The 17,796-nt window shown below is 40.1% G+C and overlaps 1 protein-coding gene across 3 annotated transcripts in view; it reads right to left on the bottom strand.

Annotated features, from left to right (window-relative positions):
- The window catches only part of capn15 (calpain 15), a 54,688-nt gene that overhangs the window by 30,083 nt on the left and 6,809 nt on the right, over positions 1 to 17,796 (bottom strand). The window lies entirely within an intron of this gene.

The raw sequence follows: 17,796 nt of genomic DNA, 5'->3' as shown, positions 1-17,796 counted from the left end.
CCACCCAACTTGAAACGGCCCCCACAGTAGCACAACATCTTAATATATTAAAAATATTAGTGTCTTAAGTCATTGTCTTTGTTCCTCTGAATGTGAAGAGTGGTGCTGTTTTGTAAATGTGACTGGCCACAATAAAACCATGAACACGTCGACTCAGGGCACTTTGGATTATTTACAGTGTGCATTCTAAGCTTTCCAATCATAGAAAACACATGGAAATCAAACAAGTGTTTTACTAAAAGTGTTGTGTTTCAGTATCACTAATGACATTTTAGGGCATTTTATTTCAGCCAGTAGATAGCCCAACATAAATAATTATATTTTAGACATTAAGATGCGGTTAGTCAGCGTGGGGCGCAGCATGTGAACATGCTATGTATCGTAGTGTTCAAAAGCAAAAACTCTGCAAATCATCCTCAGAAACTTTCCATCGGTGTCTCCAGGCTTTCTTTTTAGTGACCCGGTCATAAGCCATTTTGCACTGATGTTTTTAAACACAGTCCTTTGGTATGCTAACTGTTTGAGCTAACGTCACGACAAATAAACGGTTGTTTACATGCACTACCTCGCGGACCACTAGGGGGCACCTGCGGCTCACCAGTGGTCCTGGAACCACAGTCTGAGAAAGAATTATCTTAGGGATATGTGGCAAATCAAAACGGGTGAATTACTGTACCAACAATACAGACAGCTTTGTGGGATTTTAAACACAAATAAGAAATGATACAATTATTTATCCAAGTTATCTAACTGATATTATCTGATATCAGTCTAACGAAAGGAGATGAAGAGTAAAGAGAGAAAACGTTTGTAGGAATAAATCTGAAAACCAGGGAATAAATTCATCCTTCCAGGAACTGAGGTTGATCATCTTCAGGAAAAGGGAAACTGCAGGAGGAGTGGAGATGAAATTAGAAACGCCAAACAGGATAGGAGAGGCAAAGATTAGCCAGTGCAGAGGGGGGGGAAAAAAAAAAAATCAAATCTCCCTCCTGGGGGCGCAGAGGGCAGTAAATCCATACACAATGGCCACCTGATTAGAGGCAGAGAGACAGCACACGGAGAGGAGGACCAGAGGGGAGGAGAGCAGAGAAACGCTGCCTGCCTCTGAATGTTAGAGCAGAAATGCCCGAGTTTCACTGACTGGCACTTATTAGAATAGGAAAAACACACACAGGATCTCTTCCACTTAATATTAACACTCTCTCTCTCTCTGCTCAGCGAAAGCTAACAGAAAGGATCCGCTTCAGGTCATGTCACTTTCAGGCCCTCAGTGGTTTTCAACTGATGAGAGAGAGCACTTTAAGACTCTGACGTGTTTTTATAAACATCCAACTGGGGAGGAATAAGCTGTTAAAGCCAGAAAATGTTAATTCGGCTAACAATGATGCTGGACCGACTTGTTCGTACACTGCAAAAAACACAAAATCTCACCCGTTTTTCCATGTTATACACAGAATTAGGTAGCAACTAGTCACATTTATTCACATTTACTCGAGTAACCAAAAATTCACCAGACACACACAGCAGTTATTTTTAAAGTTTCTTAAGTTTTTTTATTGAGAGAAACTGAATTGGAAACATTTTATTTTAGCTGATTTTGTTATTGTTAGTTATATGAATTATTGTCATTTTGGTTCTTAAAATACCAGAATTTCCACATAACTTTATATTTTGGTCCCTCTGATGATGTAATTTTTTAATTAAATGATTGATATTTTGATCAGTATTATTAAATACCTTTTACTTTTACTTGAATAATTTTATTGTGAAGTATCTCAACTCTTACTAGAGTATAATTTTTGGGTACTAGTTATTAGTGAAGTATCTATTCATCAATATTAATGAGTTATTGACTAAAACAAGCTCCTACATTTTGCTGAAAACTTCCTTATGAGTTAGTTTTGTTTCATTTCAAGTGCACCAAGATATTTTCACCAGAAATTAGACCACAGGTACTCGGTCAGACTTTGCGTTTTTGCAGTGTGCGGTTCACTCTGCAGTCCAGTCGATCTGGCTCATCGACGGCGGGTGGAGCCGGGCCTTTTGGAGGCCGAGCCGCACAGCTGGATACTTTCAACTCAGCGGGAGAGCAGTTCAAAAAAAACATCCCAGCCTCCAGGGAACGGATGGGTCTGCAGTCGGAAAAAAGCTCATAAATGCCACTGTCACTCAGGCCGCTCATGTGTGAACAGCAACTCAAGAGACGGTGATATGGGAATTTACCCAAAGTGGAGCATGAGGTGCTAAGAGCGAGGATGCTGCACGGCTTTTCACGTCGGCCCCAGAGGAGCAATGCTGCATCCCAAACTGACAGGAGCTCAAATGTAGCAGCTTTTTGCTATGTTTTAGGAAGAAAATCGATCCAAGATCAAGACATTAGGGGAAGCCAACATATACATACTATTCAAGAAACACTTTCATTTATTTCCACAATATTCATCTTTGCTCCACTTTATCCTTTATTACTGAAACAAAATAAAAATCAACATTTTGCCTCTCATATCCAAAAAGGCTTTTATAAAGTTTAATCACATATTAAAAATAACCCAATAATCCAAGAGTACTTTTAAAATTAAGTTACTAAATTGTCTAATAATCATTTGTTTTACATAATACTGTAGCAGTAAGTGGGATTGAACCTTTACAAAGGTCCACCATAGACTGGATTAGAATAGTAATGATTTGAAATACTTTGCCAAAGAAATGTATTATATTAGTGGTGTAATCAGCCAATTTTCATGAAAAAGACATCGGTAACCTAATGTCGCTTCTATTTAGTTGATTTCACTTTTTTTTAAAAATGGATGCTGCGCGGTCAGCTGCACAAACAGACAAGGATAGAAACCAAGCTCGTCATTTTATTTGATAACTTAGTGAGGACCGATACGGCAGAGATGGACAGCAGCTGTTAATCACAATCACTATTAGATCGCGGATTTGTAGCAAACACTTTTTACAAGGCAAGAAGATTAACGTTCATATACTTTATAAGTAACTATGATTAGAACGATGTAAAATATCGCGTTATGGAGAAGGTGCGTCTAACCGTTGGTAACCATGGAGACAATGCGCACCGTCATGTAGCCTAGCATGTACGGAAAAAAACTGGTTAGCATCTCGTCATTTGTACGTTTCTAATGTTGCTCCGGTGTAAAGGCAAACGCTGTTTATGACATAGTGATATAAATCATGTGGTGTGAATTCAGGTAAAGTCAGTAATTTGATCAACACGTCAGGTACGGGTCGGTTTCTAAGCTAGCCGTTTCCAACTTTTGTAAATCCTGCCGTCTATGAGCCCCAACCAGGTGAGTTACCTTTGGAGACAAATTATCTGAACTCGAACAAGTAGAAGCCATGAATAAACTGGCAAAAACAATTTCAGTCGCTCTGTTCAATACTCCGGTACCTCACTTCCGGCGTCCATCATGGCGCCTCGAATGATTTAGTGACGTATTTGCAACACAACAACAAAAACATATTCTTGAAATCGACTACAATAGTTATGAGGTGTTTATTTTACATTGTTGCTTTAGTCCAAGTATCAAAAATGATCAAAAATAATAAAGTCAACATGTTTTGTGACTCTTTCCTCCAGATCCACTGTATGAATCCTCAGCGGTTCACCAACACATGGTTGACTAAAGCAGCAGCTCCATGCTAACTATGAAGACACACGTTCACACCGTGTTTGGCTGTGTGACGGGCCAAACAGCCATGACGACAGCAGCAGCAGCAGCAGCAGCACAAAGCGTCGCCACCTCATGTCTGATGATGACAGCTTCTACCCTGTGGCCGTTTCCACAACTGTCGAGCCGCTTTCATCTCCAGCAAGAGAGAGAGAGCAAGCAAAGTCACAGCGTCAGCCGTCCACACAGAGACCGACTCAAGGCAAATGATCCGCTTCTTCTTCTTCTTCTTCATGGAGCAACGCCGCTGCTTCTGCCTGCAGCTGATCTCACAGCTTTTAATCACATCAATCTGTCTCACACGCTTTTTAATAACTGGGTTAATCAAAGGCACCTCCAAATTATTGCGTGACCCACATGGACGCCACTATGAAACCTCCTGGAAAAGGTTTGCACTTAGAAATGGAGAGTAGTTTGTAAACAAAGTGGGCTTGAGCTTAAACTGTCGCTGGTTGCCATGGTTACCCGCATTAAACCTGCTGTTTTAACATTAGCCAGAATGTTGTCGGCGTCCTACAACCGTTTATCACAGTTATAGTGAAATAAGCTATGCTACCAAATTGACATTTGTGAATGAGAAACGTCTTAATGACCCAAAAGTGTCACATGCAGGTGAGTGGATAAATAAGAAAAAAATATATATTATTGTTTGCTTTCTGCGTGACTTTGACTGATAATCCCTCCATAGATAAATCAAATTCAATTAAAACATTTTTTTTACTGATCCCAAAGGGAAATTACACATTATTACACACTGTGCCACTGTTGCCTGTAATAAAAAAAATAAAAAGAAACTGAGGTGAATCTGGATCCCTTCCCACACGATAAGAAAAAAAGAGCCAAGTGGGTCGGAAGTGAACATAACTTCCAAAAGACCTACATTTGTGCTCTCAACATTTCTCTCCAGAAGACTTTGTCATTTATATGAGCAAAACTGACAAAGGATCCAACAAGTGATCGTTACAAGCTAAAAAAAAAAAAAGCAATGCGGACAGTTTTTATCCACATATTCAATGACTATTAACTGGAAATCTGCCTTCCCTATTGGCTATACAATCACATTCCTGTATATTCCTTAATTAAAACTAAAAATGGTTCTTTGTAAGTGTATTTTCTTGTATAACCTGTAAGAAATAATCAGGAATGAGTGGAAATATATCAGTCTGTGGGTAATTAACCAATTAGTTTCACCTTTTGAATTGACTTTGTAATCTATTCGGATGTATGTGGCTGTTGTAAAGGATGGGCCACCTCAGCCCGTGATCCCTGGACCCCACTTACTGTAAAGGAATGTTTTCATTGTTCATGCTCCACTAGCGTCCTTACAGCAGTGCGTACACACACACACACGCACACATGCATACACCTTTTGTCCTTGGCTGTGTGCTAAGTGGAGAGGCTCGAACTAAAAGTGCTCACTTCAGCTCATCGGTTCCTCGGTGTTGCAACCCGGGCAGGTGGCCAGATGTCTCAGCGCAGAGAGGGAGGCGGAAAAGGCCAACCTCGCCCCGACAAACCTAATCTTTCTGCACCGAACAGTTCGCCGCAGCTTCTGCTCCTGCTCTAAATTCACTTAAGGAGCGGTGTCATGCCTGAAGAGTTCATTTCAAAGCTTCACACAGCGCCAGACGCTCTGAGATCCAGCAGATCATTTTAAAGGGCATGAGCTTAAGCTGTTCGTGGAAATGAGAAAACTTATGAAAGTTTGGGAGAAAAGTGGGCGAAATGTCTCTGAGGAAGCTGCTGGTGCCACAGGAGAGCGAACACAAAAACTGCTGATGGTAATCGCTGACTGGTTCTATGTGTTGAACTCTGCCGAGAGACCGAGTCAGCCGAGTCCTGCCAGCTTCGTCCAGCTTCACTGCGAGATATTTGGCCTTTGTGCGACAGTCATTGGCAGAGCCATTCCAAGGCTGGCTCCGAGGCAGGGGCCTGTGGGAAAAGTGCAGTACCGTTGCTGGACAGAGGGGGCAAAGTTCCTCTCCTCCACGCACAAAAAACTGTATTTTTCTGTAGTTCGTGGTGACAAAGCTAATCTGTTTTTATCAAATGTTGTGACCTGTACCTAATGAACAAAACAAATTAACTAAATATAACATTTTTTAGTTGTTTAGAGGTGAATCTTGACACAGGAAGGGGTAAAAGAAATTATCTTCAGCTGTATGATGATAGATGAGGTTCACCTGGCTCCAAATAATGTTTTGGTAACCCTTTATATGAAGAGGTGTGTATAAGACTGACATGACAAGCTGTCATGAACATGAAAGTCTTCATGAATGTTTGACTGTTGTCATGAACTGTCATTCGGTAAATAATGACACTTTTAATGCAAGTTTTAGTGCAACTTTGCATTAAAAGTGTCATTATTTACCGAATGACATTTCATGACAGCTGTGAAGGAATCATAAAGACTCCTTCATGTTTATGTCAGGTTATCATGTCATTTTTATGACAGCGTCATGTCAGTCCCATCAAATAAAGTGTTACCAATTTATTTATAAAATAATTACTTCTCTTTTAACAAACCGATGTGATTATGGTTTTTTTTTTTGGTAGTTCAGTACTGTAATACAATATGGAGATTAATTACTATAAAAACATGATTTTAACTCTTCACTATGTATTTATTTAACTGTGTATTTTCAAAAGTACAACATATGTAATTTTTTATTTTTTTTTTTAAATAAAAGTGCAATGCTACTCGACACGCTATTGGCTGGAGTTTGCAAAGCAGCCAATCCAGGAAAATCATTTATTTTCGTTGGTGCTGATTGGCTGAACACGCAGGAGCTTCTATAAAAATATGCAGCTATTAGCATTTTTATTAGCTGGGGCAGCTTTTAAGTCTCATCTCTGTCTTTACATCCGTTATTATTAATTGCTTGTAATTTTTCTTTAATAAGAGTTTATAAATGTAAATGCTTGTCTGAATGAAATCTTTTCAATAAACATTTGAATTCACAGATTTTAGCTATTCACAAGCGACTGTGCAGTTCTTAAACGGCTCTATGTTCATATTTCACTGCATTTCCATAGACTGTGTTCCTGATATTTATCAAGGCTTTTTAACTCCTATGAAAAGTTAGAGCTAAATAACCATCAGCATCCTACAGGCAGCTGATTATTATTATTGGAGTTCTGGATTCACATTTTCTCACAAAAAACTAGCAGCAGTTACAGAAAATCACTTTAAAATCAGATTTTAGAGGAGGTACAAACTGACGTATGGCTGGTAGCCTTCCATGGAGGATGGCTCCATCTTGTAGCCCAAACAAGTCGGGTACAAAATACTAAAATGAAGGAGCAAAGCAACCAAAACTCTGGGATTCATCCAGTCTAAAAATCCAACTCGTTATATTCTCTTCGTCTGTTAAACAGCAGGCGAATATTCATACAAATATCATTTGAATTTCTTCAATCTGCACACAGATGCTGCTGAGACTGACTCATTTTTTTTGTCTTTGGAAAAAAAAAAAAGAAACTAACTTGGCAGCAATCACTAACAAACTGTGACTTCATGTTTGTACAAATAGAACTTGGAACGTTTCCCTCGAGCTAAAAGCCGCATTCTGCAGAGCGCGATAAATTACAAGCCAAACCGCAAAGTAAAAGGTGGATAAAAGCAGACGGGTGAGTGCATCATCATTAAAGGTTATGGCCTAATAATGAGGAGGGCCTGTCTGCGCTTGTAGAACAGCGCTGACCCGTGCAGGACTGGACCCTACTGGACCTCAGGAAGTCTGCAATCAGGATCCGAGGGAAAGAACGAACATTTGACCCAGTGTGGAACAAGTTACAAAAACTTAAGCATCAAATTGAATCCCTTAATCTTGCCCTACAGTGATTTTCTGCAGAAACCAAAAATAAAACCAACAGTACACCTATTGCTGAGATTATTTTATTCTCATGCCGGTGGAGCCGATATAAAGAAAACTGAAAATAAGTAAATAAGCCTATTAAGATAGGAATTTAGATTCATCGTTGTGATAAATTACAATTAATGTTTTAAAAATCACTGTTCGTATTGTCAGGATTGAGATTTTTGCTATTTTCTCTACTGTTTGTTCAATAAGAGCGTCAATAAATATCAATAAATTTGAAAATATGATTAAACTGCAGTTAATGTACCAGTGGCACTACTGCTGGCAAGCTCCGTTAGCATGTAAAGAGCTTCCAGCGCTCATGTGGCAGAGGGATTTAGGCACTTTGTCAGCATGGCACTTGTTTCTTGCTCGTTAATGTAACGATCACCTGTTAGACCCTTTGTCAGTTTTGCTCGTACAAATGTCTCAAAGTGTTCTGGAGAGAAATGTTGAGAGCACAAAAGTTCCTCTTTTGGAAGTTGTGTTAGGAAAAAAATAAATTAAGGTGCTATTTTAATAAAAAGTCTTAAAAAGTGTCATTATTGGTTTTTTCCCAGCGATGCCTTTCACAACAACAAATTTTACTGGACGTTAAATTGTCCCTGATGAACAATAACATTGTTCTGAGACAATTTTCAAGTCATAATAATGCAAGTTTGGTCTTTTCAATTACTAAATAACATTAATTTTTTTAAAGTAACACAACCAACAAAAACTATAAATAAAAATGGAAATAAAACTCCACCCAACCAAATTCATAAATAAATGGATTATGTTTAATTAGAAAAATTTAAATTAATCAACCTCATTTTAATTTATCGGTGATTAATTGATTAATTGCTTATTGTGACAAGTTTATTCCCAGCAACAAAAATGCAAACTGGGTTTCACAACCTTTAACTGAACTGAAGTACTGGGTCTGTTTTTGAGTAAAAAGTCACTAATATGGCATTAAAATGGACAACAGAAAACACTTGTTTTGTACCTAAAATGTTCTATTTGTGATATAAATTAGTCATTAAAAATCTCATACAAAAAATGTTTTGTCTGCATCTACATCAACTCCATTTGTAAAGTGCACCCAGGGCCACACAAAACTACTCCAAGGGCCACAAATGGCCCCCGGGCCACACTTTGGACACCCCTGGTTTACTCAAGTCAAACAGTATAATATATATCAGTCACACCTGATTATAGCCAGTAAAACTCTGAAAAAAATCGACTTGTAGTCTGGAAAATACGGCATATTTATAACAGATTTGTGGTATTATTTAAATAAATAATTTTAAGAATAAAAATAAAAGGGGGAGGCTACGTTACGGTCTTGTTACCTGTAATTGTGTTGATTTGCTACCAGTTTTTAAAAAACAGCTTAAGAGGGATTACTCAGCCCTTACATGAAGCTCAGACCGGATGAGTTCATTTAGAGGAAATGTCTCCAGATGTGACCTAATCACCTGTTTTATAGCTGCAGGTGATAGGAATGCAGAGTGGGGATTTTTAATCAGCTGCATCGTCTTCAGACGGCCTCGTTATTTCAGCTTGTTGTTCCACTAAAGGTTCATTTCAGTTGAAAAGTAAAGAACTTTAAATTAAAAACGAAACTTAATTGGTACACATACTGAGGCTACAAGGAGCACAACTGAGCAGAAAATGGAAAAAATTGACTTTAAATGAAGAATGAGGACTGGAATAATAATTGATGAATATACTAATCTGCAAAATTACTTTCCATAGGCAGCTCTTTGTTCGGTTTTTTTGTTTTGTTATTGGGGAAATGAAGCAAAACTCAGAGGTTAATGTTTCTTTAGGACAGACTGTGAATATAAAACCCACTTCCTGTAAATGAACACAAAGCTCCTTCCTGAAGCATTTATGACTTTATGGCTATGGCGCAAGGCATGCTGGGTAAATACAGCTCAAACAAGCATGCTGGCCCAGCAGCAGCGAGAGAAATGGCTCGTGGTTTTTTACCAAAAGAGAAATCCTACAACTGCTAAAATCTGATGCCATTTTTGTTTGCATTTTGTGAAGAAGGAAGTGTTTTCTTCAGAGGTTTTCATGTCGCTTCCTTCAGTTGTTCTTGGTGCAGCGCCCCCACAGGCGAGGAGGGGAAAAGGACTTTCAAAAGGTTTGGTTAGTTTGACAGAGTGCAGTGTGAAGTGAATCGCAGCAGCTGAAAATGCAACATTCTGTTGATTTCAGTAAATAAAACCTAAATTCTCTCAATATTTCATCCACCACTGTTCAAAGAAACCAGGAGAGGGAGAAAAGTCTCCAACGCACGTCAGGCCGTTATCAGCTGCCACCGCCGTTTCTTCTACAGAAACATTTCTGAACATTTTTTGTCTCAGCAAAGACATCCGAGCCTCTGTTATAATTTCAGAAGTTTTCACTACATAATATTTTGGTGTCACCCTCTCAATTTTATGCATTATTGTACAAATAGACCGGCAACAGGAAACAACAGCTTGTCCCAACGCGAGTCTAGAGCGATTTTGAAGCAGATCTAGAGCAAAATGTCAAGCGTGCGACACGTTTTTGATGTGCGGAACGTGTTTGGTGTGAACGCAGCTTTAGTCCCGAACAAAACCGAGTATCAGCCTAAAAGTCCTGAAACAACATGCCGAGCTTTGAACATGTCACAAAAGGTTCAACACATGAACTGACAGCTGACAGGTTGAAGCAACAATCAGAAGAGAAGCCAAAAGGTCCACAGTAACTCTGGAAGAGCTGCACAGATCCGTAGACCAGGTGGGAACATCTGTTGACAACTGTTCGTTGACTTTTGTGGCAGCGCAGTAGGGAACAAACAGAAGGAAGACTGTAGCTGATCATTTTGCCCTACATGCAGAATGTTAGGCACTGTGAAAAAACACTGCATGTTACCCAACTCACACCATAACCAGAGAAAGAAAAAGGGACAGCAGCGCCATGCTGGGGGGAAGCTTTTCTTCAACAGGGACGAGGAAGTGGGTCACAGTTGGTGGGAAGATGGTTGGAGCTAATATAAGGGCTTACTCTAAACCTACAGCATAATAAAAGAGATCACAGTTTTTATTACTTGTAAAAACTTAAAAAAAGATGTAAAAAACATCTAATATTGTCCTTCTACTTTGCAATGCAGAGCTAATTAAACACATTAGAGTTTGTGGCTGCAGTACGATAAAACAAAGGGTATGAATACTTTTGTTGTGTAGATTTATTGTAGCGCCCTTTAATGCGTGAAGCCTGTCTGGGGGCAACCTTTTCCTTTAATAATTTACTCCTACCAAACATCGATCCGTCTCTTTAAGAGGATCCGGACTGTTTGGGTCACAGAAATGAGTTTTACCTTGAAAGGCGTCTTTCCAATCCTGCAGGTAATAAGTTGAGGGGCTGATATGAGTCATTAATCAGCCGATAACGGTCCAGAATGACATGCAAAAATTATAAAAAAGTTGGGAACGGAGCCACTAACTGCTGCTCATCTGCAGGAAGAGTCTAGAGCCAAGACTTAAGCATTAGACAAAGAGCTCCTATAATGACACACTGAAACTTGGTGATGTGATACAAAAGGATTGATGTCAGTGACGTCTTAGTCACAAGGGACGCCCAAAGATAACTGGGGAAGCTTTAATAACGTGATGAGCAGACAAACCTCGGAGAAATAATTTAATGGTGCAGGGACAGCGGGATGAAAAGTCCAGCGTTACAAGAGCTCTTTTGAAGGAGGAGTAGCTTTAGGCAAAGACATCAGGCCTCCATAACCTCGGTTGACGCTACGCACCAAGACGGCTGTAGAAAACTGAACAAGCATTTCTCTGTTACCAAAATAGAACATTAAAAGAGGAGCAGGATGCTGCAGGAGCCACTTATTCCCAGAGAATGCTCATTTTATATTCCTAGGATAATATCAGATTATTTAACAGGAAAATGTAAAGGTTAGCATGAGATTCTCATTATTCACAAATAGCTTAATAACGGGTTTTATATTAACATTTATTGTTATTGATGCATAGAATTTAGCCCAATATAAAACAAACACCTAGTAAATTCGGCAGCTTTCCAAATATTTAGTATGCAGAATGTAATTTATATTTTCTGTTCTAAATAAAAATGATAAAAAATTTGGATCACAGCTCAGGACCTGTAAGACGAGGCGCTCTGTTATGAATACTTTGTGAAATATTCCATCGTATTTGATGACTGTTGCGAATATTGTGGCATTTTACGAACAAACGAGGAAATAAATCCAGCCTTTGTTTTTCTATTTTTTTTTTTTTTATTACAGCAGCTGCATTGGACCACAACAAAGAGGAGAAATAAGGCTGAGAAACAGGCGAACGACCAACTCAAAACTGACTCGTATTTTGTGCACACGCACCCGTTGCCATGGCAACTGACTTACGACAGCGCTGCGCTAACCGAACAAAATGGTACAGATTATTATTATTATTATTATTATCCATCAGGAACGTCAGCATAAAAAAAAACATGCAGACGTTTCCCTCACAAAGAACAACGCAACGTAAACATTCGGTTAGCTACGGTGTTTTCAAGCTTGATGTTTATTTTGCGATAACGTGTTTAGGGAAAAATGGTTACGTGTCAGACAGCAGGTGTGTGTGTGTGTCGCCTTATTTTAGTGTTAAATGGACGGAAACACACTGAATTACACAGCACATGTACATGTTAAGGTTGTCAAAGTCAAGCTAGCGTAGCTGACCTACTTCCTCGCTATTCAGTAAACGCCTCTGGATGCAGAGAAGTCACGGCTCCATTTGAGGTCATCTTTATGCGATTTTCTAGAATTACACTGGCTGTGTACAGCAACAAGTGGGGGCCAGGCAGGCCTTAAACCCACTGTTGCTTCCACTCCATATTACACCACCTAATATCAGGCTTTCTGATATTAGCCGTTAACAACTAAGAGCAATAAATAAGTTGTTTTACTTTAACTAGGAGCCTGGAAAAGGAAATAAATGGCGTCCCGTTAAGAGAGAGTGTGAAGCATCTGACCCCTGGCTTTGCCCTCAGTGAATATTTCAGGAGCAGAGCTCATTTTTGAAATGTGAATCTGTCAGCGGTGGAGACAGCTTTAGACGTTTGAATCTTTAAACAGAGGAAGCTGTCTGACCGGGCTTCAGCTGGCGTTAGCAGCAAGAAGCAGCAACGCAGCCAGAGACGAGGAAGAGGATGACAGCGTTGTCGTCCGCTGCGGCTCTAATAATATAAAGTTCCTGGAGGCTTTTGAATCTGAGGAGTCTGACAGAAAACTACCATCAGTCAGACAGATGCCTCTCACATCGACACAAAGTAAAGATTTATTTACTGCTGATGAGCAGATGACCCCTGAACACAGAGCAGTAAGAGGGGTTTGAAACAAGCTACCCGGACTGAACCGGACCGCCTAAGTAAAAGTTTGCAGTAATTTTGACAAACCGGCGTCTGCAGATGTGCGGGTTGCCAGCAGTTTCTGCTTTTTGCCTCAGACTGCCAGGTTTGCCATGTGCGGTCTTGTCTGGGGCCTGATGGAATTAGGTTACTGAGCATATGCTACAGATTTCCATGGCAACAAGGACGGGGAAATCTGGAATCATGTCAGAGGCGGCGCCAACAGGCTAGTTTTTTTCTGTTTCACGCTGCTCTGTTTTCCAAATACAGCCACACTTTAAGACAACTGCTGCTTGCCAAATCTATTCTGGAGACGACCGGGCTGTCCCGGCTAGAACCCGTCTTCGTCAGCCAGGCAATCGGAAAGGAGGACGTACTGAAATAATTTCGACATAAACACCGCCAGTGACCACGCTTGTTGAGCCCAAGTGGACCGGTTTCAATCCAATTAAACGGAGGAGAGCCGGTGGATGGAGCGGCGATAAACAGCGACATTCATCACACCGGGACAGAGCGGGCACCGAGGACCGGCTCCGGAAAGACTCCAGAGTCTCAAGGACATCGGCAGAGAAAGACGCTAGCTGGTAGTTGCTGAAGTAAAGTGAATCAAAGCAGCATTGTTCCCCGAACAATGTGCAGAACTACACTGTGGCGCTTCAATTAAAACACGAGCCAAAGCTAAGAAACACTGCAGCTCTGTGTAATAAGTTGGCTTTCCTCAGGAGTAAACACTCCCTCCACCCCAAAAAAAATACAAATATGAAAAACACCCTAAGGACTAGACAGCCAATGCAAGTTGGAAAAGCATAAGAGGAAAAAAAAGTTGAGAGAGAAAATGTTTTATGGAACAATTTATTAGAGAAGAAACTGGAAGAGAGCAGCTGAAAATAAGCCGGGCTCGTAGTGTTCTGTTGTTTCTATATTTCATGCTCTGTCACAGCTCAGCAAAGCTTGCCTAACGTGGTTAGGATCACACAGCGGTGTGTGAACGAGAGCGAGGCAGAGCGGAAAACAGAGCTACTGCATCCAACACTCTACATGATGCATGGCTGGGTGTCCCTGTAGGACAGGGGTGTACAAACTTTCTGTCAAAACTTTGGAAAGATTACAATAAAATCAAGCAATTAAACTGTTTGATTTTTTTTTTTTGTAGAAAAGTGGCTTAAAATTAAAAGAAATTTCATCTAGTTTTCAAATTTATCCTGTTATAAGAAAAAGTTTTGAGTCACTTCCATTGAAAATGCCATCTGCTATATTTCATCGAGTTTAATGAAGCTTTTACTTTTCAGTAAAGGTTTCTACATAGATGTGATTCTACTTATGAAAAATTTGGTTATGAAAAGACAAATATTTTGCGTTATACTTAACATTTTCTTTTGTAAGAAAATTATCCATCAATCCATTTTTTGGGAGGGTTGCTGGTGCCTCTCCAGCTAACATTCTGGGCGAGAGGCGGGGTCACCTGGACAGGTCGTCAGTTTGTCACAGAGACAAACAACCATGCACACACACACTCCCACCAAGGGTGAATTTATAGAAACCAATTAACCTGACAGTCATGTTTTTGGACTGTGGGAGGAAGCCGGAGTACCCAGAGAAAACCCACCATGCACAGGGAGAACATGCAGAATCAAACCCAGGACCTTCTTGCTGCAAGGCAACAGCTCCACCAACTGTGCCACTGCTATGTGTATTATGTTGGTAATAATTTTATCCTGAAAAAAAATTAAAACTTTGCATCTATACCTGTGATGGGCGGGCCAAATTTGTATTGAGAGCCACAGAAAATGACTCCAAGGGCCACAAATGCTTGATTTTCCAAACATGCTTAATGTATATGTATACACTGATGTGCTGAGCGGATTCAGAGTGCAGTCTGACTGCTGACAGGCAGTGGATTCTGGCAAACAAAAAAAAGACCTTGATTGAGTGATGCAAAGCCAGTCTGACGACAGGAGCATCCATTTCATTCATAAATCGAGCTGTGGTTGATGGATCTGAGCTTAAACTCCGAGCAAATACAACAAGACCTGTCTGGATGGATTTTTAAAAAAAAATCTTCCTGACCACGACAGGACAGCCTTTACTGTTAAACGTAGAGCAACCCACAAGGCAAGCATTGACAGCAGGAATCAGGAAAGATGAAAGCCCAACTGGAGACGGATGCTGAATAAATAATGACATCCATTGTGGGGAAATGTGATCGGGCTCTCTGAAAATCAATAACTAACAACCAGACCATGATGCCCTGAGTGACTCAGCAACAACTTCAATACACTTCAGGCGGTCGATATAAACTGCCTGCTCTCGTTCGGGGAGACGGGACCAAAAAAAGCAAACGAAATAATAAATAAAAAACAGGAAAAGCTTCTAAACAAATCTCTGTGAGGGTGGTCGAGAAGATCTCATTTTCCTCCAGCACCTATTGGACGAAAATGAGTCCAAAGTGCCGTTTGAGCTGCGAGCTGCACATTCAAAGCTTTCCTCTCTTTCAGTATGTTGACTGGGATTCAGGAAGCAGCCACTGGAACGGCGGATTACTGCCATACGCTACTTCTTGTTGAAACAGCAAATCTTTTAATGCAGTAAAACTCAGAAATCCAGTCAATCGAAACGCAACGTCTCTCCAACAAATAGTGTGGCTCCTTAAAGACGCATCGGCCAGTCAATCAGCTGCCGAGTTTGTTCGTAGAAAAAGTTAGAAACTTTTAACCACAGCACAGATAACACTGCAGGTTCATTTGATTGTGAACATGCATGAATATTACGTCCTTAAAGAATGGCTACCACCCAGGGCGGCATTGTGTTAAGGGTTCCTGAATATCAGGGGTGTCCCAACTTTTTGCCATATGGGTCAAAATTGTAGTCTGAAAACAAACAACGACCTAATGTCAATCAAATAATATTTACTGTAGATCCAAAACGTGAGGGATTTTTGCTACATGTATCAGGGCCATTGTAGATGGAAAAAAAAAATAGTACATTTTCGCCAAAAACTGAAATTCTGCCATTAGTCTGAGAAATTTTCTAGAAAACTAGTACCACCAATCTTTTCTAATAAGATACTTTTAAAAAGTTTCTGGAATCATTGCTACCGTTTCTCAGCATCAGGACAAACGTAGATTACAGCCAGTGGAAGAGACGGGTCAAACGTGGACTGGATTATTTAGAGATGGACGTGTTTCCAATGGCCATTCATACTTTAACCCCTAACAGTAGAAAAACTGCATTAAAGCAGCTCAAAAACTCAGACAAAAAGACTATCATCAAACTCATTATCAAATTAGTCCTGGTTTGTTGTTGTTGTTGGTTGTACATTGTTTTTATTGAGCTCTCAGAGGTTAGGTCTATCTGCACAGGCAATCTACTAAAAACCTCCTAAATCGTTGCGAGCGTCATCTAGCTGAGCTGTAGAAGGAGGTGGGATTTTGCTTTCATTAATCCGGCTTAGCCAGATTTTGGGTGCATCATGGCCAAACATCAAAATGAAGGCTTTGATTAGATAAGCTCTGGTGAACCAGTGAGAGGGATCCATGGCAAAGGGAGTTACTGAATCCTTCACTCAAGAGGCTTTGGTCAGAAAGTATTTTTCAAATCAATGGAGGAGACAAAATATTCCACTTTGCACCATAATGTGTCCAAGAAATCCAGGGAAGATACCTCAAAGAAGTTTATATTCTTTGTATCTCTAGCAGACCCGGTTGGGCCGGAGTGCACTCAATAGATGCCATTCTAATAAAAATGTGTGCAAATCTTTGTATATATAATGTCGAGAAAACCCGATTGCAGTCTTTGCATTAACTAAGAACTTAAAATAACGAGAATAAGGTTGTTTGTGTCATTAAAAATCCTGGCAGCGACAGATGTACACAGTTCAATAAGACATATTCACAACTCAATCATGGTGCGTCTTGTTCAGGCATTGGAGCGACAAGACTTGGGATTTTACAGAAGAATGTTAGAATAACAAACAACGATGCTGTGAGCGCTCTGGTGGGGCCAGCTGCACTTTGTCCGAAAAGGGAAAAAGATAAATGAATAAATAAATAAACAACAAATAAAAAGACTACTTCCGGTCGTCTTCTTCGTTATTTTCGACTGTTGATCACGTGATTCGTCAATGCACTCCAGATATCCCACTCCGCCATGACAGGTCAACGACAAAAACAACCAATCTGCTTCTAACCAGTCTAAAAACAGACATCTGTAACCTAATATCGCTTCTATCTAGTTGATTTCACTTTAAAATGGTCATAGCATGCACAAACAGACATGGATAAAAACCAAACCTGTCATTTTCTTTTATAAATTTTAATGAGGAAAGATACTGCGGCGATGGATAACAGCCGTCAGTCATAATGACGGTCAGCCCTCGGTGTAATCCCGGATTTGCAGCGAAAACTTTTTACAAGGTAAGAAGATTAATGTTCATATACTTTATAAGCAAGTATGATTAGAAAAACATCAAATATTGCATTTTAGAGAAGGTACTAGCCGTTGGTAACCATGGCGACAATGCCGCACCGTCATGTAGCCTAGCATGTATGGAAAAATCTGGTTAGCATCTCGTCTTTTGGACGTGCACCTGTTTATGACGTAGTGATATAAACAATTTGGTGTGAATTCAGGCAAAGTCGGTAATTTGATCAACACGTCATGGGTTGGTTTCCTAAGCTAGCTGTTTCAAACTTGTAAATCCCGCCATCAGGTGTGTTACGTTCACAGACAAATCATCTCGACTCGAATAAGCAGAAGTCATGAATAAACTGGCAAAAATAACTTGGGGGAATCAATCTCAGTCGTTCTGTTCAATACTCTCGTCCCTCACTTCTGACGTCCATCATGGCGCCTGGAATGATTGAGTGACG

Source organism: Poecilia reticulata, chromosome 19, assembly GCF_904066995.2.
Source record: "Poecilia reticulata chromosome 19, P_reticulata-male-v2, whole genome shotgun sequence".
NCBI classification, from domain to species: domain Eukaryota; kingdom Metazoa; phylum Chordata; class Actinopteri; order Cyprinodontiformes; family Poeciliidae; genus Poecilia; species Poecilia reticulata.
The sequence above is the reverse complement of the archived record's forward strand: the minus strand, read 5'-3'. Positions and strand labels throughout refer to the sequence as shown.